This window comes from Hemicordylus capensis, chromosome 6 (genome assembly GCF_027244095.1).
Source record: "Hemicordylus capensis ecotype Gifberg chromosome 6, rHemCap1.1.pri, whole genome shotgun sequence".
In the NCBI taxonomy this organism is placed as follows: domain Eukaryota; kingdom Metazoa; phylum Chordata; class Lepidosauria; order Squamata; family Cordylidae; genus Hemicordylus; species Hemicordylus capensis.
In genome coordinates this window covers 113,709,048-113,731,201 of record NC_069662.1, presented here as the reverse complement: position 1 = coordinate 113,731,201, position 22,154 = coordinate 113,709,048, and the positions used below count along the sequence as shown (strand labels likewise).

The 22,154-nt window shown below is 45.8% G+C and overlaps 1 protein-coding gene across 7 annotated transcripts in view; it reads left to right on the top strand.

Annotated features, from left to right (window-relative positions):
- PLCL2 (phospholipase C like 2) overlaps positions 1-22,154 on the top strand; it is a 241,414-nt gene that overhangs the window by 12,759 nt on the left and 206,501 nt on the right. For 4 of the 7 annotated variants that reach the window (XM_053261751.1, XM_053261756.1, XM_053261754.1 and 1 more), the window contains one exon: positions 15,853-15,923. The gene's annotated coding sequence lies outside the window, so the exon portion shown is untranslated. Of the gene's footprint in view, positions 1-3,435; positions 3,665-15,852; positions 15,924-22,154 lie in introns of those variants that run through there. The other 3 variants (XM_053261758.1, XM_053261759.1, XM_053261760.1) reach the window with 1 other exon arrangement.

The following is a 22,154-nucleotide window of genomic DNA, read 5'->3' as shown; positions in this document are numbered from 1 at the left end:
GCTCCAGAAGGATACTATGGTTGATAGTATCGAAAGCTGCCAAGAATTCCAAAAGGACCAACAGAGTCACACTTCCTCTGTCAATTCCCAATTGGAGATCATCCATCAGGCCAACCAAGGTAGTCTCCATCCCATAGCCCACCTGAAAGCCAGTATGAAATGGGTCCAACCATGGAAGGTTGGAGACAGGCCTGTAGTTACTCAACTTTGAGGGATCCAAGGCAGGGTTCTTCAGAAGTGGTCTAATAATTGCCTCCTTAAGAAAAGGAGGCATCCTGCCATCCCTCAGAGATGCATTTATGATCTCTACCAGGCCTTCTACAAGAACCCCCTTGCCAGATAGTATAAGCCATGCCAGGCAAGGGTCAAGAGAACAGGTGCATCTTTCCAAGCAGCTTGTCCATGTTCTCAGGAGTCACAAACTGGAACTGATCCAACCAAACCACACAAGAGGAGTCACTTGACACCTCCACATCAGACACTGAAGTAACTGTGGAGATGGAGTCTAGGTCGGCCCAAATATAAAAGATTTTCCCCACAAAGAATGCATTAAACACATCGCAACTGGTAATCGATGGCTTCAGAGTCTGATTCAAGGGAGTAGGGGCGCATACTAGCCCTCTCACAACCCTGAACAGCTCCACTGAATGTGAGCTTGTGGATGCAATATGGGCAGAAAAGAATTGCTTCTTTGCCATACGTAGTGCCTGAGCACAGATCTTCAAATGTACTCTATGTTGCAATCTATCGGATTCGAGTAGAGTCTTTCTCCACTTGCGCTCTAGTCGTCTACCTCACAGCTTCAGCCCCCATAGTTCTTTCGTATACCAAGGGGCCAATTTTGAATCTGGTCAGAGAGGACGCTTAGGAGAAATCATGTCTACTACCCCGATGAGTTTGCTGTTCCAATTCTTCACCAGGGCATTAACAGGATCACCAGCAGAGCCAACACTAAATCCCTCCAAGGCTTCTTGAAATCCTATTGGATCCAATAACCTTCTTGGGCGGAGCATCCTAATAGGCCCCTCAAGCCTGCGAAGGTGGGCAGTGACTGTGAGTCCAACCTTAACCAGATGGTGGTCTGTCCATGACAATGGGGAAATCACAGGAGTCCCCCTCCATGGAACACCACCCTGATCAGAATGAAAGACCAAATCAAGCGTGTGAGCAGCAATGTGTGTCGATCCCAAGACCACTTGGGATAGGCCCATAGTTGTCATGGCCGCTATGAACTCCTGAGCCACCCTGGACAAATTGATCTCAAAATGAACATTGAAGTCCCCCACTACCACAAGCCTGGGGGGACTCCAACTTGAAGCCTGAGACCAAGTCCATCAGCTCAGTTAGGGACTCTGATGAGCAGCGGGGCGATCAGTTTACCAACAGAAGTCCCAAACTATCCCTGGTCCCCAAACTTAAGTACACACATTTGATATGGTCTGACACTTCAGCAGGGATCCTGGTAAGCGAGATGTTATTCTTATAGACCACAGCCACTCCACCTCACCACCCATGGTCCCTCACCTGCTCCTCAACAGAGTACCCTGGAGGGAGAAGCTGGGACTAGACTGGGCCACTAGCCTCCCCCAGCCAGGTCTCTGTAATACATACCAGTTCGACCCCTTCATCCAGAATCAGATCATGGATGATTTCTGATTTGTTCTGGGCCGACCTGGCATTACAGAAGAGCAAGGTGAGGTTCCAAGGTTGGTTGGCACTGCTCCCCAAGGTCAATGAGCTGGCAGGACAGCTGGAAGGGGAAACTGCTATTAGATTTCTGATTTCCCTTCCCCTGTAATGACCTGATGACCAGCCAACATTACTTCTTCCATTACCCACCACCACCAGAATTCCCGCCCCATAATCAGTGGATACATCCCCCGTCTCCCCATCTCCAGACAAACCCAGACACATTACAAAGCAATGTCACCCAGGACTAATTAAAACAGAAGCCACATTGAGTACCATCCAACCTGAGGGGTCCATCACCCGGCACTATATCAACAATCATTCTATTTTGTCTATCCATGTGGTTTTCGTGGTAAAATACAGGAGTGGTTTACCAATGCCTTCTCCCATGCAGTATGAAATGATGCCTTTGTCATTGTCACTAAAATTACCATCCTTCCTATATCTCTGCTGCCCAATATAGGTGCCTGCCTGCTTCAGCTGGGCAGCAGGGATGACCTTTGCACCTTGGCTGACCCTAATGGGAGTATACCTCCCAGTGTACTTTGCTCATCCCTCCCAGGAACACCTCCCCCTGCCATGATGAGGCAGCATAGCAGGTCTTGTTGGAAGACTTGGCAACAACTTCTGTTGCTTTTGCTGCTGCACACTAACAGAGCTACCTCTCTGGAAGTGCCAATAATATACATAGGTCACACAACCAACATTTTCACCAATCAACTTCCTAGACTCCTCATTCAAGCAGGCTCATTGTCCTCTTTTGTTTGAACAATCTGTATGCACAATGGGTATGTTTGCCTCCTTACAATTGTACCTTTAGCACCTGTAAGGACCCCCTCCAACCATTTGGTCTACTAGCTGATAGGAACTCCCATTCTTTATCTCTGGTTAATTAAACCGGGTGCACCCACTCTTCTAGCACAATACTCTGAGAAACTTGTTCAGGGCTTGAGTTTGCTCCTTTCAGCAGCAGACTGGCACAGCATTCCTCCTAATTCCTGTTTTGAACAGCTCAGATCAATCACAGGCCCACTTTCAGTTCCTTGATAGCTGTACCCTGACCCTGGCTGCTGTGAAACGCCCTGAGACAGCAAATAAGCAGCCTAACCAGACTTTTCCATCACAAGAAATACTAATTGAAACATCACACAACGGTTCTCTTTTTAGAAGAGGTGCTTCACCAGGTGTCAGAGAAACAAATGAAGGAAAAGCTGCTGCTAGCGTGATCTAAAACTCATTTAACCCCCAGCATTGCTGCCTCTTAGAGCTTCTCTGGTATCAGCTGTATTCTCCCTCCTGGAGTTTCAGATTACTATGTTCCTCAAAATAGATTCATAAAAGGAAAAATAGTAACCAAAGAACTAGACAGTTGAGTTGAAATGGTTTCTATTTTAAGCATAATGTTAAGAGACTCCCTTGCTCTATAAACACTCCAGTCTTCAACTGGTCATGTCGAAAAAACATTTGTTTCCTGCAATTTAATTCTTCAGCCCCACCATGACTGTTATTTAACATGTATTATTTATACATTGCCAAGAGTGTGTTAAGTACTATAAGATAAGGGGCTGAACAATTTGGATCAACTCCTCTTGCAGCTCTGTGCTATGCAACTGACATGATGACTTGGCTCTGATGACAGAATAATTGGCCCTGAGAGGGTCAGGCCAGTGTCAAAGTGACCCTGTGGGTGGTGTTGGGTGTTGTTTATGACTCTCAACACTTTCTCCATTCTGTTACTGGTTGCAGCAAGGAAAAAGGTCATTGGATGTGAAGGAGGAGGCACAGCTAGGCTCTTTCTAGAGCATGTTCATTATTTTGAAATTACCTGCTTCCAAATTATTATTGGTTGCATGTCAGATTTAACAGCCATGATACTGTTGACCCAGCATGACATCATCCACTCTCTCTGCTGTCCCATAATCATTCAGCTGTGTGTTCACCATGTGTGCTGGTTACTTTCTTCATTCCTAAAAAGGTGAGGAAGCTGTGTACTTGACATGATGTTATATGCTTGGATGTGTGAATTATTAACTTTTAAGATTCGGATTAGTAAAGATAGTGTGCCTATGTGAACAATTATTTCTAGTTGTGATTGGTTCCTACTGATGCATTAGGACAGGACTGCAGAACTTCAGCCCTGCTGCAGATGTTGTACGGCAATTCCCACCATCTCTGACTATTGGCCACTGTGGCTGGAGATGATGGGAGTTGCAGTCCTGCAACAGCTAAAAGGCTGAAGCTATATGCCCCTGCCTTAGGGGTATGGCATGGTATGTGCTGAGATACTGATACTGATATTGTGGGTGTGGTACATGTGGTGCTTTTGGTTAACCCACTCATTGATCCAGCTTTTGGATGGTGCTTTAGTTACTTTTATTCCAGTCCTGTAGTAGCAAAACTACAGGGCTACAGGGCAGGGCTAGCAAAAAAGCCAGCTGCAAGAGGTAGACATTTTGGTATGCAGGTGGACCCTAGCTCAAGCCCCCCAGGGGCACTCCCACGGTGGTGGCTATGGCGGGTGGCGGGAAACTAGTGGCGGCAACCTGGTCGCTCGGGTTCACCACGCAGCAAGGCAGGGGTGTGGGGACATTGTGAGCGGATACCTTGGTGCTCATGCTGATCAGGAGGTTGCGGCTGATGGGGCTGGGGCCAACTTCACTTGCCTCAATATATTGTAAATAATATCTGTCTCATTAAACCATTAATATTCCTGATTCAACTCCACTGTCTTGTCCTTGCATACCACAACTCTCTCCTCTGGATTCTACAGTATATTTATAGCAACTTTGGTTCCCCCCCACCTCTGTTATTGGCTTTATCTTTAAATAAAATGGTAACTCAGGGGTTGGTTGGGTATCTCATACATTTACTCTCCACCAGTTTATTTCTCTCTGATATCATCACTTTAACACCCCCAAATTCAAATGTCACTAATCCTATGACCTTATAGCTCACTTTATTTTTTGCAGGGCCTCTGTTTCTGGTTGCCAGAAAGGTACAAGTAATTTAATGGAGGCTGCTGAGGTCCCTTACCAGTTGTACAAGCAAGAATTTCAGAAACTCCGCTTCTAGGCAGAAGTACACCACCAGATCCTGAGTATGAGTTGTTAGCAATGAACCAGGAAGTCCCCAGTTCAAAACCTCTGCTCTGAACCCCCTAGAGGGGCATAAGAAAACCATTGTTCTTTTACTATTGGCTCCCCTCCCCTTCTGCAATATGTAGTATAATAGTATTGGTTGACTTTACAGGTCATTGTAAAGATTGCTGAGATAAGATACATAAAGAGAGACCCAAAGTTCATCTAGTCCAGCATCCTGTTTTCTGGAACAGGCAACCAGATGCCTCTGGGAAGGCCACAAGCTGGACATGAAGGCAAATAGCCTTCTCCTACTGTTTCTTCCAGGGGTGCAGCTAGGTAATTTCAGACTCTGGACCAAATAGCCTTACAGAGGACCCTCCATTATTACACCCCTGCAACCCCGCAATTAATAAAAGTTCTCAGAGCAGTTTACATAGAAAACTGAGATAGACAGATGAGAGTGAAGAGAGGTTTGTCTGACCAGCTAAACTCAAGGTGGCTTAGCGTGAGTCTTCCTTCAAGCTGAACAATGAGCACCCTACACTGGACATGTGCCCTAGCCTGTATCTTCCAGGTTGCAGCCACAGATATAAGGAAGTTCTGCAATAGCATGAGACTGGCTGGGTGACTCTGGGCCAGTCACTTCTCTCTCAGCCTAACCTACTTCACAGGGTTGTTGTGAGGAGAAACCTAAGTATGTAGTACACTGCTCTGGGCTCCTTGGAGGAAAAGCGGGATATAAAATGTAATTATTTTTTTTTAAGCCTTTCAGGAGCCTGGCCTTTCGAGGCACCAAAAAGGTGTCTCTGCTCAAGCCTACCCCAAATGCAAGGATGTGTTATGAATTTTGTTCTTCACTGGTTGAATTACCACGTTCACTGTAAGTATTAGGGTCCCCCTCCCCTTTTTTTGTTTGGACTATCTTACACTGCCACCACATGATAAGATTTGTTACCCTGCCCTTACTGAATTTATCCTCTTAGTGACATAGCCTTGCAAGTGCAGGATAGGGATAAATGTTCTGTACATATGAAGAAACAAAGTATGAATTGTAAAAGACCTAAGGTCTAGTTTATAATTGGTTTAAAATGATAACAGAATCTCTGCTAAGCAGGGCACATCAACTTCATTACAATGTTACTATTTTTGTTTTGTTCGGTTGTGAAGCACAATACTGAGTGTGCTGACCTTCTTGTCGCATATAATTCTTAAGTTTGCTAAATAGTCTAGGATCGGTGTATATTATCTTATTTGTGAAACTTGGTGTTGAAAACTGACTTTCCCAACCCAGAGAACTGCCCCTGTTCACCACTGGATTCCTATAGTCTCTGATCAGTAAAACTCCCAAGATTTCCTACAGAACACCCTGAACAACTCCCTTGCTCAGCTCTCACATTGAGCTCTTTCTTCTTTCCCTACTGGTCCCTCTCTAACCAACACTCCTTTCTTCCCAACTCTCATCACCTGTCTTTTTTTTTTTTTTAAAGACAGTTCTGAACATTCCATACATGGATTCTATGACAACCTTTGCTCTCCTACCCTCTCTAAGGCCCTCTGTTTGTGGAAATCTTCTTACAGGGAACCTAGGAGTTGTAGTTCAGGCAGGCTGCAGGGTGAGAACCTGGCCCAGCCTATGACCTGCAGCTTGCCTGGTGAGCCCTTGACTGCTGCCTTTCAGCCTGAACAGAATCTCTGGCAAGAAGGGGGAAGAAAGAAGAAGCCAGCTCTGTGGCTTAGAGTGAGGATTTTTTTTCAGGTGCTCTCCACACTCCTCCAGAGACCAGGGAGGGCTCTGGGGGGTTTAACAGCACCCCTGGTTGCTTCCCTGGTATTTAGAGGCTTCTGAATGTGAAAATATCATATTGTATTTATGTATTCATTTCATTTAAAATATTTATACCCTGCCCCTTCAAGGCACTACTGCTTGGGGCAGCTTATAACAGTAATAAAATAAACTAGCTGGGCCGGGCGCAGAGCATCTGCTGGCCATGGCCTCAACTGGGGACAGAGGATGCAAGGGAGCAGATGGATTCTTTGTCCTCGATCCTCCATTTCCCCTGGCTGTGCCCCTCACTCAGCTCCATTAATGCCCTCTCTCTGCTCTGACCCAGGCTTCCTTCAGCCCTTTATTCACCACAGCCTCTTTGTCCCTCTTATCATTGGCCCAGCATCCAAATAATTACCAGCAATAATAAAATACTACTACCACTACCACTAATAATAATAATAATAATAATAATAATAATAAAATAAACTGTTAGCCGCTCCATCACAAATGCTTTTCTGGGAGGCTGCAGGAGGCACCTGCAACTCTTGAGAGAGGCCGAGATCCTGTCTTGTGAACTCCTGAGCTCTTATGAGATCTCTGTAGCTCTTTCTGCTCCCCATCACTCCCTTGCTTCTGGCTCTCCACCCTGAGGGCTCTGGGCTCTGCCTCATTCTGGCCTATGTTTGGTCGCATTTCTGGGCCTCACAGCCATGGTTGGGCCCATCCCTGATCTTCTGGGACCGCCATGGCACTCTAACACTGGTCTAGGCTTAATGGCTTGTGATGACAAAGTGAGCACAAAAGCTGATCTTGCACATTGCTTCAGAATCATGTAGCCATCATGAATAGTAGTCGATGCATGTGACATGTGTTTTATAAATATTACTAAAGTTATTGGTGTACGATGAGGAAATCCACTACAGTTGTGCTTTGTGGGCAAACCACTATTTCAGGGGAATTATTTTGGAATTAAACTATATAGGCACAAACTAAATATAATATAACTAAATTTGGAATTAAACTATATAGGCACAAAAAGAGCAAGCTCCTCCTTTTGTACCCAAACCTGTGTTCACCCCACTGCACAGCTATTTTTGACAAAAAGAGGCATTTCCGGTTGGTCGCACATCTCTAAAGAACTTGTTTACATGCATGTGTTGTTTGGCCCTGAGGCAAGGCAATATCAGGAATCTGAAGTATTGGCTTTCTTTTTATGCTTCACATTATAAGCACCCTTTAATTAGATCACATTTTAATTGGATCAGTTAAACTCTATGTCCTTTGTGTAAGTAGATTTATGTGACACAGTCAAAGTGGACAAGCTCAAGGCTGTGACTACAAGGGGGAAAACTGAGCATGCTTCTTTGTACACATTTTCTATGGCCTGGTTCACACAATTGTTCAATGTGGGTTACTAATTGTTTAATGTGGGTTACTAACATTTGAGTGATTATGTGAACCCACACCAAGGCAGGAATTTCAGAATCACCTTGGGCCACAAACCACCTTGGTGTGATTTATGACCATGCCACACATCTGCTCTAATGTTGGTAACCCACATTAAACCTAGATGCGAATAATTGTGGGAACCAGGCCTATATAGTTGAATCTAATTCCAGTTGTGAAAAACAAAAATGACTTTAACTGCTACTAAGTATGCTCCATTGCACTTGAGTATACCCAGTTGCATTAAGTATACAAACCTGTTAGCTGTATATAAAAAGTTGCCCCAATCAGTTTTATTTGTAAGGGTGGATGAGGTTTCCTGCTAATTACAAAAAGACTGGTTGGATGTTATTCCTCTCATATTCTTGCCATTATATGGGGCGGAGACGTAAAAAGGTGGATCTGTGTCAGGGAGCTGCGAAACATCTGGAGGAGCCAATGAGCTCTCCCTGCCAGGGCTCCCACCGCTGTCACCACTGGCCACCTGAAGTCACCGCCATTGACCACCTCCTTCAGTGAGTGGCCCGGCTCTGCCCATCTTCCTTCCATTGGCCAGGTTCTGAACCAATGGAAGTAGAGTGCTCACATGGCCCATTGCTGCCACCAGCCATCTCCTTTGGCAGCTGGCCTGACTCTGCCCATCCTCCTTCCATGAGCCCAGCCAATGGAAGGATGATGGGTGAAGCTGTATGAGTGGGGTGTGTGTGCACATGAGCATGTGCACCACCACTGGGGGGGGCGCGTGCCACATGGAGAAGATAGGCCACCTGTGTAGTGAACATGGGCCTACTCCCCTCTCACTACACCCCTACATTATACACAAATAATGCAAGTTGGCATTCATCAGGAAATGATTTTCACCAGCCAAAATAGAATGGACATGATTTGTCCAGAAGTCTAAACATGTTTTGCTTTTTTTGTGTGGTTGGGGTGGGGTGGGAGTGGTACTTTTTATTTTACATTCTAGGAATGAGTATGCAGGGTCTGAAGGATATAGGGGATCCTTTAAGTTTTCTCAGACTATGTGAAACACCTATATCGGGTGGGCAGCAGCAATATAGGAAGATGCTGAAAGGCATAATTTCACACTGTGCAGGAGATGGAAATGCTAAACCCCTCCTTTATTCTACCAAAGACAACCACAGGGCTCTGTGGTCACCAGAAGTCGACACCAACTTGATGGCACACTTTATCTTTTACCTTTTAAAGTTTTAATACTGGGAATTAAACATGGGACTGCCCAGAAGCATCCATTCTGCCACCAAAGATCCTATTCCTTCCAATCCTGCAGTTGACAATAAGATATACATGAATCTTCAGTCTGCCATACTCCCACTCACTGTTCCTAAATTGAGAAACACAGCCCACCTACAAGTATGAATTTTAAATCTAAAATTTTGCTAAAGAACTGTTGGGTAAAACTGAACAGTCAAGATCCTCAACAGGGATTTTCAAGAGGTATGAATTTTTTGCATACCACGCTTCACCTGCCTGAATTCCTTGATTTACACAACAGTTAAAGTACAGTAGCCTTCTTTGACATTCCTAGAGCACCACAGGCCTGGAGCATATGTGCAAAGCCAGCTCTGTCAAGAAAAACTAGCACATATGTAGGGTTGGCTCAGAGTTGCTTATCTAGAGAGTCAGTGTGGTTTAGTGGTTAGAATGGGCTAGGACTGGTGAGATTGAGGTTCAAAGCCTCACACAGGCAGCTGTGGATTTATTGGGTGACCTTGGGCCAGTCTCTATCTCACAGCCTAATCTTTCTGACAGGCTTGTCGTGAGAGTATAATGGAGAAGGAATCAGGAATGACACCACATATGCTGCCCTGAGCGTCTTGGACTTGGAAGAAAGTTTGGTTTAAAATGTGGTAATTTAAACAATAAAAAAAAACAAAAACCATTCTCCGTTCAGCTTGTATCTGTTCACAAAGGGAGAACTGTGGCTTCTGCTCAGAGGATGCTCTTAGGGTGACCAAATGTAAAAAAAGGACAGTACTTCTGTACTTTTACTAGAAATAAGGAATTTTAAGAGGCATGGCTGCACCTGCCAACATTCCTCCTACAAACTATTAACTAACCTGGGCCTGGCTCTAACACTGCAAGTGAGCTGGGTTGGGAAGAAATGCATCTGAAGTGACAGCAGCAGGGTAAGTGTCACAGACTCCCAGGGGATGAGGTGGGCTCCTAGCCCTTCTTAAACTCCAGAATGCCTAGAGCAACCCCCAAAAGGTCAGCTTCAGGAACAGCCAGGGGAGAAGCTTATCTTGTCACCTGAGTCCTCCTCCTGGCTTACTACATTCAGCCATTTTCCTCTCCTGGAAAACTCCTGGCACGCATACTCAGAAGCAGCTCCTCCTCCTCAGCTGCCTTGTCTTTAAATACCCCAGTGCAGAACTGACAAGCCCTGCCCCCTTCTTGACCTTGCTTCCTGTTTCCTGCCACACCCAACCTAGCTGTCTCCCTGTAGCTGTTTCCTGCAGCTCTCCCTGCCTTGTTCTCTCAACCCCACTGGGATCCGACCAGCCTGGTTCCTTCTCATTCCTACTGCTTCCTGAAGGGACAAAACCCTCAGAGAAGGGATGTGACACCCTTCTCCAGCCTCCACAGGGCCACCCAAGTGACCAGGTAACATAGCATCCCGACAGTAAGATGGGGGAGGGTTCAGCTCTCCTCATCTAGACACTCCCCAGACATTTTATACATGAATGGGATGGGGAAGACACATGAATAAACAAACAGGCTTTCCCTCAGCACATCTAATTTAGCCGAAAGGGGAAGGGTGGTGAATTCAGAAGCATCACCCATTATAATAGACCAGCTTTCAGCTTAATACTTAACAGTTCTAGTAATCTCTTGTCAATAGAAAGAAAACTTCCCAGTGGTGCTTGTGCCAACTCTAGTCCATGATCCCAGCCGGTATTTCAGTGCATGTCCAGCATTTGATTGATTGATTAAGTGCCATCAAGTCGGTGATGCAACCACATAGCGACCACATAGATAGATTCCCTCCAGGATGATTTGTCTTCAACTTCACCTTTAAGGTCTCTCGGTGGTGCATTCAATGCTGTTGTAATCGAGTCCATCCACCTTGCTGCTGGTTGTCCTGAATAGGGGTGAACACGGGCTTCCTCTCCCCTAGCTATGGTCCTGAAAACACCTCCTTCCTCCCGGGAGCGCATAGACCAGTTCTGTGCACATCCCTACTAAGAGTCAATGCCATCAGGAGCTGCATCTCCAACACATTCAACACATAAATATGTAATCCTCTCTGTCCTAACTCTTAATATTTTTCCCCAGTCACTGTGAACTATATGAAAGGGATCCCCAAAAGAGAAAAACAATATCCCATATTAGGCCTGTTAGTGCTTCTGCTGTTGACTTGTGTAGTCAATAGCTTTTAATAGAACATATCTGTATGTGGTTGTCTTGACAGCCTAAACTCAGTAGATAGTTAACAGCAGGAGCTGTTTTTCCTCAAGTGATGTATCTAAGTGACATCCATTAAACTAATAAAATAATCCACATGGGGAAATATTTACAAATACAGAGCTGAAGTGCTGGATTGCAGACTATCACCCCACTCCCCTGCACACACACACACACACACACACACACACACACACGTGCACACACACATTCTTATTTCAAGTCTCTAAGAGGCTGAACTAGCCACCTAATGGTACAGCGGGAAAGTAACTTGCTTACTCAATGGCACAACTTTATTTTTAAGAGGCTGAACTAAATTTGGTAAAGGAACCAAACTAACTTTGGTTGGTATATAAACTTAACTGGGCTGACCAGTAAGATTAAGAGAGAGATGCCAATTTTCAGTGACAGGAACCAGGAATCTGGTGGTAAAGGCACACGTTATCATGCAAGTTATTGTAACAAAACTAGAAGTCTTAGTGACTAAACAGATAACTACTATATCTCAACTTGGTTGCGTATGAAGAATGCTGACCTGTACTGTACTGTGTGTTCTGCTTTTGATGCTTTGTCTTATTTAATAAAGGACAGTATATTTAAAAGCAACCCATTTGGTATATCTAAGAGCTTATCCAGATAACCAGCAAATATGTGTCCCAAATGTATTTCTTTAGCTTTTCATTTATATTGCCTCTATCCCCAATCCTATTTCAAATATAACACCATAATATCCACCCAAACATAATACACAGAGGATGCACAGGGAATACTTATTATAGGGGAAATAGTCATATTACTTTTGACCTGCTTTGAAAAGGCACAGTTGTGTCTCTGGGCAATGCACAACAGTTGTGCATTTGGGCAATGAACATTAGTAGCACACAACAACAACTAAATCAAAGTTTACAAAATGGCATTGTGGCACTTTTGGTGAAAGGGATATCCTTGCTGATCCTTGTTGTTGTTCTTCACTTTGTTTAGAAAAAGAAGGCTAGATCCTCTACAGTAGTACTTTGAAAAGAATTCCCTAAAGCAGATTAAAAACAAAAACAAGTAAGGTTTAGACACTAAGATTGCACTTTCCTAAAAGTCAGGAACTGAATATGGTTGGACTTACTTCTGCATAAATATACATAGGATTGTGATGTAAGTTGGTTAGGCTGAAAGATAGAGGGCCTTGGACATGTATACAGTCACATACAGCACAACACTCACAAAAGCAGTGGACACACTATTTAGGAGACAGAGTACATTTCCCCAGAAACTTGGAAAAGATTACTATTGCTTGCTTGGAAAAGATTACTATTTAAGTATTACCTCAATGGAAGATGTACACAGGAGAAATAGTAATTATATTTGTATTTATTTGTGGAGGAAATTGTGGAGGAAATTTATTTGTGGGGGAATCGTGTGGAAGACAAGGAGGACTCCTAAACCTTCCAGCAAAAGGGAAAATGGCAATGTGTCAATATATTTTCTTGTCATTTAGCTCCACCACCTGGTTCTAACATTTTTGCTAGCCTATTCAGACAGGGGAAATGGTAGAAACAAAGAAGAGGTTGCTGGATTCTCTGCTACAGTTCTGTCAGCAAGGATGTTTCAAAGGCTTGCCTTCTGGGGCCTCAGATGTTGTGATAAATAATTTGGCAGCCTTTTGTGGCACTATATCAATCAGTTATTTGCTGCAACTGCAAACATTTTTAAATAAGCACTTCCATGACTGACTTGTCTCTGTTTTGACACTTCCTAAAAATTACTTTGCATTGTAGGGCTGCCAGCTTGCAACCAGACACAAGTTTTGAGCATTTCTCTTTGTGCTGCTAACCACATGACTCTATGGCCTTGTTTCAGCATTCTAGAAAGAGGAGGTGGCATGAACCTAATCTTACCATGTGTGATAACTTAGCTTGAGTGAGAAGCCACTGTCTTACCTTTTTAAAATATATTTTACGACAAGAGTCATGTGTTCAAGCACTGAAGAGGGTGAGTGCAGAGATTTGCAGGGGTGGTGGTGGGGAGAGTTCTAATTAGCATAAATGCCAAAGCTGTGTGGGCAGGTGAGAGAAGGACTAATGATTAGGGATGTGCCAGAATAGTCTTCGGCACCAGCAAGGGAAGTGCTTTAAGGGCGGGGGAGGGTGTACTCACCCCCACCGCCGCATTTCCCCCCCGCGGCTGGAAGTGGCCGGAAGTTGTGAGCGTGCGTGCGCCCATCGTGTGTGCGCGCGCACCTGTCTGCCGTGCGAGCGCGCAATAGGCGCATGCGCACTTGCAACTTCTGGCCATTTCCGGCCGACAGGGGGAACAGGGCGGCAGAGAGGAATGCTGCCGCCCCAAGGGGCTTGAAATTTGGAGAGCGCCGGCGGGGGAAACGTGGCGGGGGGGTGAGTACACCCTCCCCTGCCCTTAAAGCACTACCCCCGCCGGTGCCGAAGCACCGAATCCCGCCCCAGCGCCGAAACGTTTCGGAGGCCTTTACAATGGCCTCCGAAACGTTTCGGGCACAAGCCTACTAATAATATGCCATGTCTGGCAGTGATGTCACAAGCGCTATCCAACAGGGGCCTGTGAGAACTAACACAACCATTGTTCCTAACTGAAAGAATAGTTTTGTTTGCTACGGGCAAAAGTTGCTGTTTCCACGCTACTGCAGTTAATGAACTGGGTACTAGGAAATGGTAATTCATGGTTCGTAGGAGTATTTGCTGGGGTGATCTTGCCCAAATTCACAATGTGAATTTAACCTACTTCACAGGGTTGTTGTGAGGAGAAACTCTAGTATGTAGTACACTGCTCTGGGCTCCTTGGAGGAAGAGCGGGATAAGCAAAGCCACCATTGGGCGAACAGGTTCAAAGAATCCGGGCTGCTGCCAATCAGGGGCCATGCCTTGTGGCCCCGACACGCCCCCAGCATCTGACATCAGATGCAGGGGTGCTGGTTTAGCTTCTGGGGGGGGCGCGGCCCCTGTTCGGGAGTTAAATTGCTGCTGCATTCACAGCGCAGCCAGGAGTGGCTCTTCCCCGCCTTTAAGTCAGGGAAGAGCTGCTCCTGGCCACACTGCGAATGCAGTGCCTGCCCCAGCCTAACTCCCGAATGGGGCTGCTTGGCCCTGTTCAGGAGTTGGATGGCCAACGCTGCATTCACAGTGCAGCCAGAAGCAGCTCTCCCCTGCCTTTAAGGCAGAGAAGATCTGATCCTGGCCGCGTTGCGAATGCAGCGCCGGTCAGACTCAAACTCTAGAACGGAGCTGTGTGGCTCTGTTCGGGAGCCAGACCACACTCCCTCCCCCCGCCCCAGCATCTGACATCAGGGATGTCAGGGCAGGGTGTGTGGGGATGCCGCTGCTGGCAGTCTGGCTCTGTGCCTGAGGGTTCCCAGATGTGGACTTTTACCCTGGACTTAGGGTTGCTATGTCCCCTGGAATGTAGGGCAGTCCCTGGATTTTGGCTTCTCCACCCAGCTGCTAAATTCCATCTGGATTTACACAGATTTCAAATGTGCTGCCTGGATTGCCCATATTTTACTCTGGATCTGATCACATGGTGGGGCAGAGAAGGAAGGGAAGTATACAAATCTGCCTAAATAAATGAATAAATAAATAAATGCAAACTAATTACTGCATAATATACAAATTAGGTCACCTGGATTTGGGAAGCTTGAATATGGCAACCCTACCTGGATTTGCAGCTATTTTAAACTCTCTGCAACTTTTTCTGGAGCAGGGTTATAGAGTTCCAGAGATCCTGCTGCAAGCACCAAGTGGCTCAGATCAACCAGTGGCTGTTACCTGTGAGTAGGCCCATTGAAAACAATGGGCTTACTCATACATAACATTTGTTGTGTGGAGGCAGGAGGAGCTCATTTGTATGCTGCTTCTGTGCTGGCAATTTCCATCCCATTTCCCCAGCCAATTTTTTTTTGTAGGAGCCTGCCTCCTTGTTTTCTTAGTGACGCACTGTGAGTGATCTCAAGGAGGTACTTCTGACTCTGTCATGTGTCTCTGCTGCTCTACAGCTGTGGTGCATAACCAGAAATCTTCCTCCAGGTCAGGAAACTTATGCTTCGCCTATATGCACCACTGTGGAGAAGGGGTGTGGCCTCCCCCATGAAATGAAATGCACCATTTGCCTCATGGGATCCTGTGATATTGGTGTTTGAACTGTGTGGAAAGGGTTCTGTGGTGGTTTCCCTTCCCCTTAAAAATGAAAAGAAAATGCACCATTTGTCCCACAGGATTCTGTGATCCAGTCAGAGGAAGGCTGGTGTTTGAACTGTGTGGAAAATGGTGAGAATTGTATTTATTCTCAAATTATTCTGTTTTTTAGCAAAGCATGCATACATTATACCAATTAGCATATGTAAATTTTATGCAATATAGAGACTTTTAAGAGCCTTCTTTGGTGAAAAGCACCAACTATTTCCACTTTTTTTGGTGACAGATTTTGACTATTTTCACCACCTGGACCTGGCAACCCTATGTAAGAGGAGTGTGATCTGCAGATATTAGCAGGTAAGCATTTTAACTGCATGGAGCTAAATATTATCAGCTGCTACTTTTGTTGGGGGTTGTTTTTTTTATACCCCAGTTAATTAGCAGAGCACTAAAGAAGCTACCCACTCTAGTTACAGCAGGGGCGTAACTACTATTAGGCAAGGGGAGGTGGCTGCCTGGGGGCCCCCACGCCTCGAGGAGCCCCCCAGAGGCAATTGACATGACTATATATTGTGAAGTGTGTGTGTATCAGCGAGGGGCCCATTTTAAAAATTTGTCTCTGGGCCCACTCCAGCCTTGTTACGCCCCTGAGTTACAGAGTAGTTTGCAGAGCTTAGTTGTTGCAGCTACTTACAGAAGGCATATGGAGATTCTTATATAACTAAATACTAAGTATTTATTGGTGAAGTACACTTTGGATAGGAAAGACCTAATCTTATATAGAAACACATAATGAATAGGTAGGGAGAGAGAGAGAGGTTTCCATCTGCTCTCCAAGAGGAAAGGAAGGGAATCTGACTCACAGGGAATACCTGAAGAGTCATATCGGGGGCCATAGGGTAGAGTCAGGTAGGGAGACCCTTACTCACTATCTACTCCCAATGCCTCTAGTGTTCATTAGGATAGTTGGTGCAAAAGGTTGATGCACTGGAACTCCATGTTTCCATTTTCAACAACTGGCAACTTGAGGGGAAATATGAGTGGGTGTCATGGCCCAGACCTCTGAGTCAGAGGAAGAGTAGGAGAACTTGGTTGAGAGTGCAGACTCAGAACCACAGCAGGAGGATTTGGCTGTGAGAACAGACTCTGATGCTGAGCTGGAATGGCAGCAGACGGGAATCTGAACAGCTGGCAGAGATGAGGGATGAGGAGATTGATCAGGAGGAAGCTGGAATTTCACCTGTGTTAAGAAGGTGTCTCAAGAGAAAGGCTCAGTGGGAGACACGCAGGCGCAAGATCTCACAGGAGAGGAAATAGAAGTGCTGAGTCAGGAAAGCCTGATTGGCTGCTGGTTATCTTGAGCCCTATATTAAACAGACAATGTTGCTGTTACAGTTACTGTCAGCAATATTGCCTACCGCAGACAGTATTTGTACTTAGAATTATTCAACCTTTCGTGTTTCAGCCTGTCCTTGTTCTGTTCATTCCTTGCTCCGTTATTTTCAGTTATTACTCAATTATCGTAGAGGGGGGTACCTAGTTTAGTTAAAGGGACTTTAATTTTGTTTATACTACTTTTCTTGTGAGTCATTTTTCCGCTTTCGTTGTGCAGCTAAGCTGCTACTCTTATCTCCAGACTTTCTATTTAACCCACAGAAGTAGAGCTGAAGGGATTGTAAATCCTGTCGGATCAGCTGGGCCAACAGATTTATGATAGTGGGTGGAATGGCAGGAAGAATATAAAATTTTTCGGGAAATGGCAGGTGAGGAAAGGATGTGTTAATCAGCCTCTTCCTCTTGTTCTTCCTCTACTCAAACGCGCTGTTTCCTGAGGTTGTTTAGAGATGGTTTGTTTTTTAAAAGCCAGGTAAAGATACATGTGATTGCGTGTTATATCAAGTTGGGCTGTAAGGCAAGAATTAGTTGCTGTCTCCACTTTGGACCTGACATTGTCCAGAGCTAGATAAGATGGAGAGTGGCATAGTCACTTAGACCAATATAACCCTTGGAGCAGAACCTTCCCTATGCTGGAACTCTATGGATTCTCCCACCCCTCTCCTGGGAGTGCACAGACGTGTTCCATGCCTGTATGGGACCTTCTCACCATGCCAATTTATGCTTTTGCTTGTTTACTGGGGAGGGGGGCAACAGGATGTAATCCTGCAGGGGAGGGAAGCACACTTGTGGCACAGCTTTTCATGCATCAACACATATGGATTGCAGCACTCAAGCGAAGCTTGGAATTCCCTACGTCTGTGCATTCATCGTACAAATAAAAGACTCAGTGAGGGCACCCTGTGGTCTCTCTGTGTGTCAGGTGCACAGAATTATCACATGTGACAGAGGCAGCTTTCCCATGACACAAAGTGAGATGATGGCCTCAGGCAATGAGTGTGCTATGGAGCAGCAACTGCGACATCCTGCCATGCCCCCCTGCAGGAATCATCACACTTGCTGCTTGCTGCCACCACCGTATCTCTGGGCTTTCCACTCCTTGCTGGTCTCATCTCCAGCCTCCCTTACCTGCCCCAACACCACCCCCTTCCCCCTTGTGGACCTCACCTTCTGGCACAGTTAATCTGCCCTTTGTCTTGCATTGCTGCTTGCCGCTGCAGACCAGGCAGAGTGCTTCTAGAGGCAGCTTTTCCCACCAGCCTCTCTCTATCACTGCCACTGCTCTAGCACCAACACACTCACACTCTCCCTCTCCATCACAGTCCCAAACCAAATTTGTTCACTTTATCTTCATTTTGTGATGGAAACTCTGTGTGAATCTATGCACTATGGCACTGTGCAGGCACTAGTGAATGTAGGCACTACGGCAACAATATCGAAGGGAGATGTAGCCTGCCTAGCTGATTTGCCACCATAAAGGAGCAATATAGACAGAAAAGGCTTAAAACATCAACAAGACTTAAAACACTGTGCACTGTCATGGGGCAGCTGGGGTAGGTAGGTGACAAAGTGGACATGTTTGGGGCTAGAGAGAGAGAGAGAGAGAGAGAGAGAGAGAGAGAGAGAGATGGTGTTGGACTGGTGGTGGTGAGGAAAAAAGATCGGTTGGTGAACACTGCTGCCTGACCTTCACTGACTTCCTTAATAAACGTTTACATGTATTTGGACCTTAAATGTCTTTCTCAAGATATTTTTAATGGGCTTGGTTCTCCTCACACATGCTTGCTCTGCATAATTGTGATAATCCCTTCCCAAGAGCAGGACATTGTGGCCAATGAGGAGGAATAAGGGTTGTGTCAGGGCTGGTGGGATGACAGCACGCACCCAAGGGTACAGCGACAGGGTGGTGTGGTATCAGCATCTGGCTGTGGCCCAGGGAACTGGGCCAACAAGGGGACAGGGGTACTTGGGGACTCCCAATATATGCAGTAGTACAGGATTAGTACATTAATAGAAAAATAAAAGCATTTCCCCCTTACTCCACCACAGGGCCAGCTCTAGGATTTCTGGCACAACCCCCCACCCCCAGCCAAGAAATGCAGAGCCCTCTGCATGCCCAGCAGCCAGGAGCAGTGTGCACGTACATGAGGGGAAAGCTCCTTCTCCTCAAGCTCTGAACCCACTGCCCCATACTTTGCACCCTCAGTAGTGCACTTACTCCTGGACTTCAGGGCTGAAGTCCAGAGCCTCCACATCCCCTCAGGGCCTCCCAATACCCCTTACTCTGTCCTGGGTGGTGTGGTTGCCGCTGGCCTGTATGGTGCCATGCGGTCAAGTGTGATTGTGACCTGAGCCGGGTGCTTTAGAGACAGAGGGGGAGTGGGGAAAAGAAATATGTGGGATGGAAATATGTTAAGTTCCATGTTGAAATGTCTCTGCTAATGCATATTTGCATAAAAATACCTGCTTTATATTCTTACATTCTGGTGAGTTCAATTGCTGTTTGTGTCCTCAGGAATCCACATGTTAAAAATATATGTTGTCTATGTGTGTCTGTATGTAGGGGGATGATGCTTAACTTGCAGAGGGGGGCCGTCAGTGGGGTGTGTGCACACCTCCAAAGGCCCTTAGGTCCAGGCTCCAAATTTACCTAAGTGCACCTCTGCAGTGGCTTCAGCCACTTCCATACCCACCCACTGCACTTGAGGGGATCCATGCCTTTGGGAAAGGAAGTGAGTGCTAGGAGGCAAGTACAAGACAGGAAGAACTTGTGGGGTGGCTTCCATGACAAGTGTTCCCAGAGGATGACACCTGCCCTCAGCAGCTTGCCAAAGCCTGATCTGTGGTGCCTCTGCAGGGGTTTCTTCCATACCTGGCCACTTGCTAAAATATTAAAGGGAGATGTAGCCCACCTAGATGATTGGCCACCACAGAGGGCCAATATAGACAGACAAGGCTTAACACATAGACAAGACTTAAAACATCTTGCACTCTTGTGGGGCAGCTGGGGTGGGGATGCCCGCCAGTGTTCCCTTATGGGAATTATAGTCAACAACAACTAGGAATCTCTCTCACAGAGAACACTGGTGCCAGTGCTCCTTTAAATTTTGCTCTCTAGGCAGCTGCCTAGGTTGCCTATATGGAGGGGCCAGCCCTGCTCCCCTGACACATATAGAGCCTGACATTCCTAACATGGGCCTCACAGAGGAAGCTGCTATACACTGAGTCAGACCATTGGTCTATCTAGCTCAGCATTGTCTAGCTCAGCATTGTCCAGAATAGCAGTGGCTTCTCCAAGTTACAGTCAGGAGTCTCTCTCAGCCCTATTGTGGAAATACCAGGGAGGAAACTTGGAACCTTCTGCATACAAGCATGCAGATGCTCTTCCCAGAGCAGCCCCATCCCCTGAGGGGAATTTTTTACAGTGCTCACATGCAGTGTCCCATTCAAATGCAAACCAGGGCATACCCTGCTTAGCAAAGGGAACAATTGCTACTACAAGACCAGTTCTCCTCATATAAGAAAAGCAGCCTCTGCTCCAGGTACCCTCAATCAATAGCATCATTGATCTTCCTCTAGTTGTCTTTGGTGGAGGTATAAAGAAGACCCCAGTGAGTGTCCAGTAGTCTTCAGGAATGGAAATATTGGGATCAAGTGGGGGGAAAATATCAGGAGCAGGATGCGGGAGGGAGAGTGGGGAAAGGGATTTGCTCTGCCTGAGCATTGTTCCTGGAGGTGAGCATTAGGATAGGGAGGTGCAACATATTGTTGCATATCCCACTTGTAGCTGTAGTACTGAACAAGCTGCCTGCAATACTGACATTCAGATAGTAATAAGACGTTCCACACAAAGTATTTTTATATAGTTATCAGCTAGGGGTGTGCACGGAGCCATTTTTGTTGGTTCAGTTTGAATTCAATTCGTGCTGTAAACCGCCCTGAGCCATTTTGGAAGGGCGGTATATAAATCTAATAAATAAATAAATAAATAAATTTGAACCAAACCCTTGGTCAGCAAACCAGTTCGGTTGAACCAGCCAGCAGTCCAGGCAATTCAATCTAACTAGGCTGACCAGGTGTGACCCAGTTCGAGGGGCTATGCTTGTAAAGGGGAATCCTGCCTTTAAAAGGTTTCTAAGGGCAGCCGGGGTGGGGCGGGGTGGCGGAAAGGTGGTACCTTACTGGTACCAGCGGCTCCTCTAAACCCTGCCCCCCCCACCTGAGCAGTGCGGCCCATGTGGTGGTGGCATGATTCTGGCCTCTGCATATCTGCGGGGCCTGGAACTGCACCACCACCATATGGACCACGCTACTGGGGGGAGTACAGAGGTTAAGAGGAGCTGCCACCAGCACCATAATCTGCTCTCTTGCTGCCCCACCCAGCCACCCTTAGAAACCTTTTAAAGGCAGGATTCCCCTTTCCTGCTAAATAGGAATCCTCACTGGATTGCCCTTTACAAGCATCGCCTATTAAACCGTTTAACTGGGGCGAACTGGCCCGTAATGGAATACCTTCCAAGCGTGCATACTTAGAATACAGTACTTGCATGTTTGAGAACAGTCCCTTGTTACAAATGGGACAGCATGGAGCTTCTGACCTATCCATAAACCTGTCCACTCCTTTTGAAAACCTTGGTATTCATAATCTCTCTTTCTCTTTGCCATTTTTACTATTAGGCATCATAGAGTTCACCATCACATATTACGATGAATATTTATATACCACTTTTCAACTATAGTTCCCAGAGCAGTTTACATAGATATAAATAAATAAACAAATGGCTCCTTGTCCCCAAAGGGCTTACAGTCTGAAAAAAGAGAAAAGAAACATAAGATAGACCCCAGCAACAGCCACTGGAGGGATGCTGTGCTGGGGATGGATAGGGCCAGTTGCTCTCCTCCTGCTCAGTAAAGAGAGTCACCACTTTTAAAAGATGCCTCTTTGCTCAGCAGGATAGTAGCATCTCTTCAGTCTAGCTTTTTAATTAAGTTTAGTTTTAAACTTAATTTTAATGAGATCTGAACTGGTTTAAACATTTCTTGATTTTAATTAACTGTACCTTAACAGTACTTAACCTTATTTGGACTGGATCATGCCTATTTATTTAAATTTGTATGTCCCTAGTCACTCACAGCAGCTTAGGATGGATGATATTTATAAACAGAAAATATAAAAAATCAAGCCAAAATTTA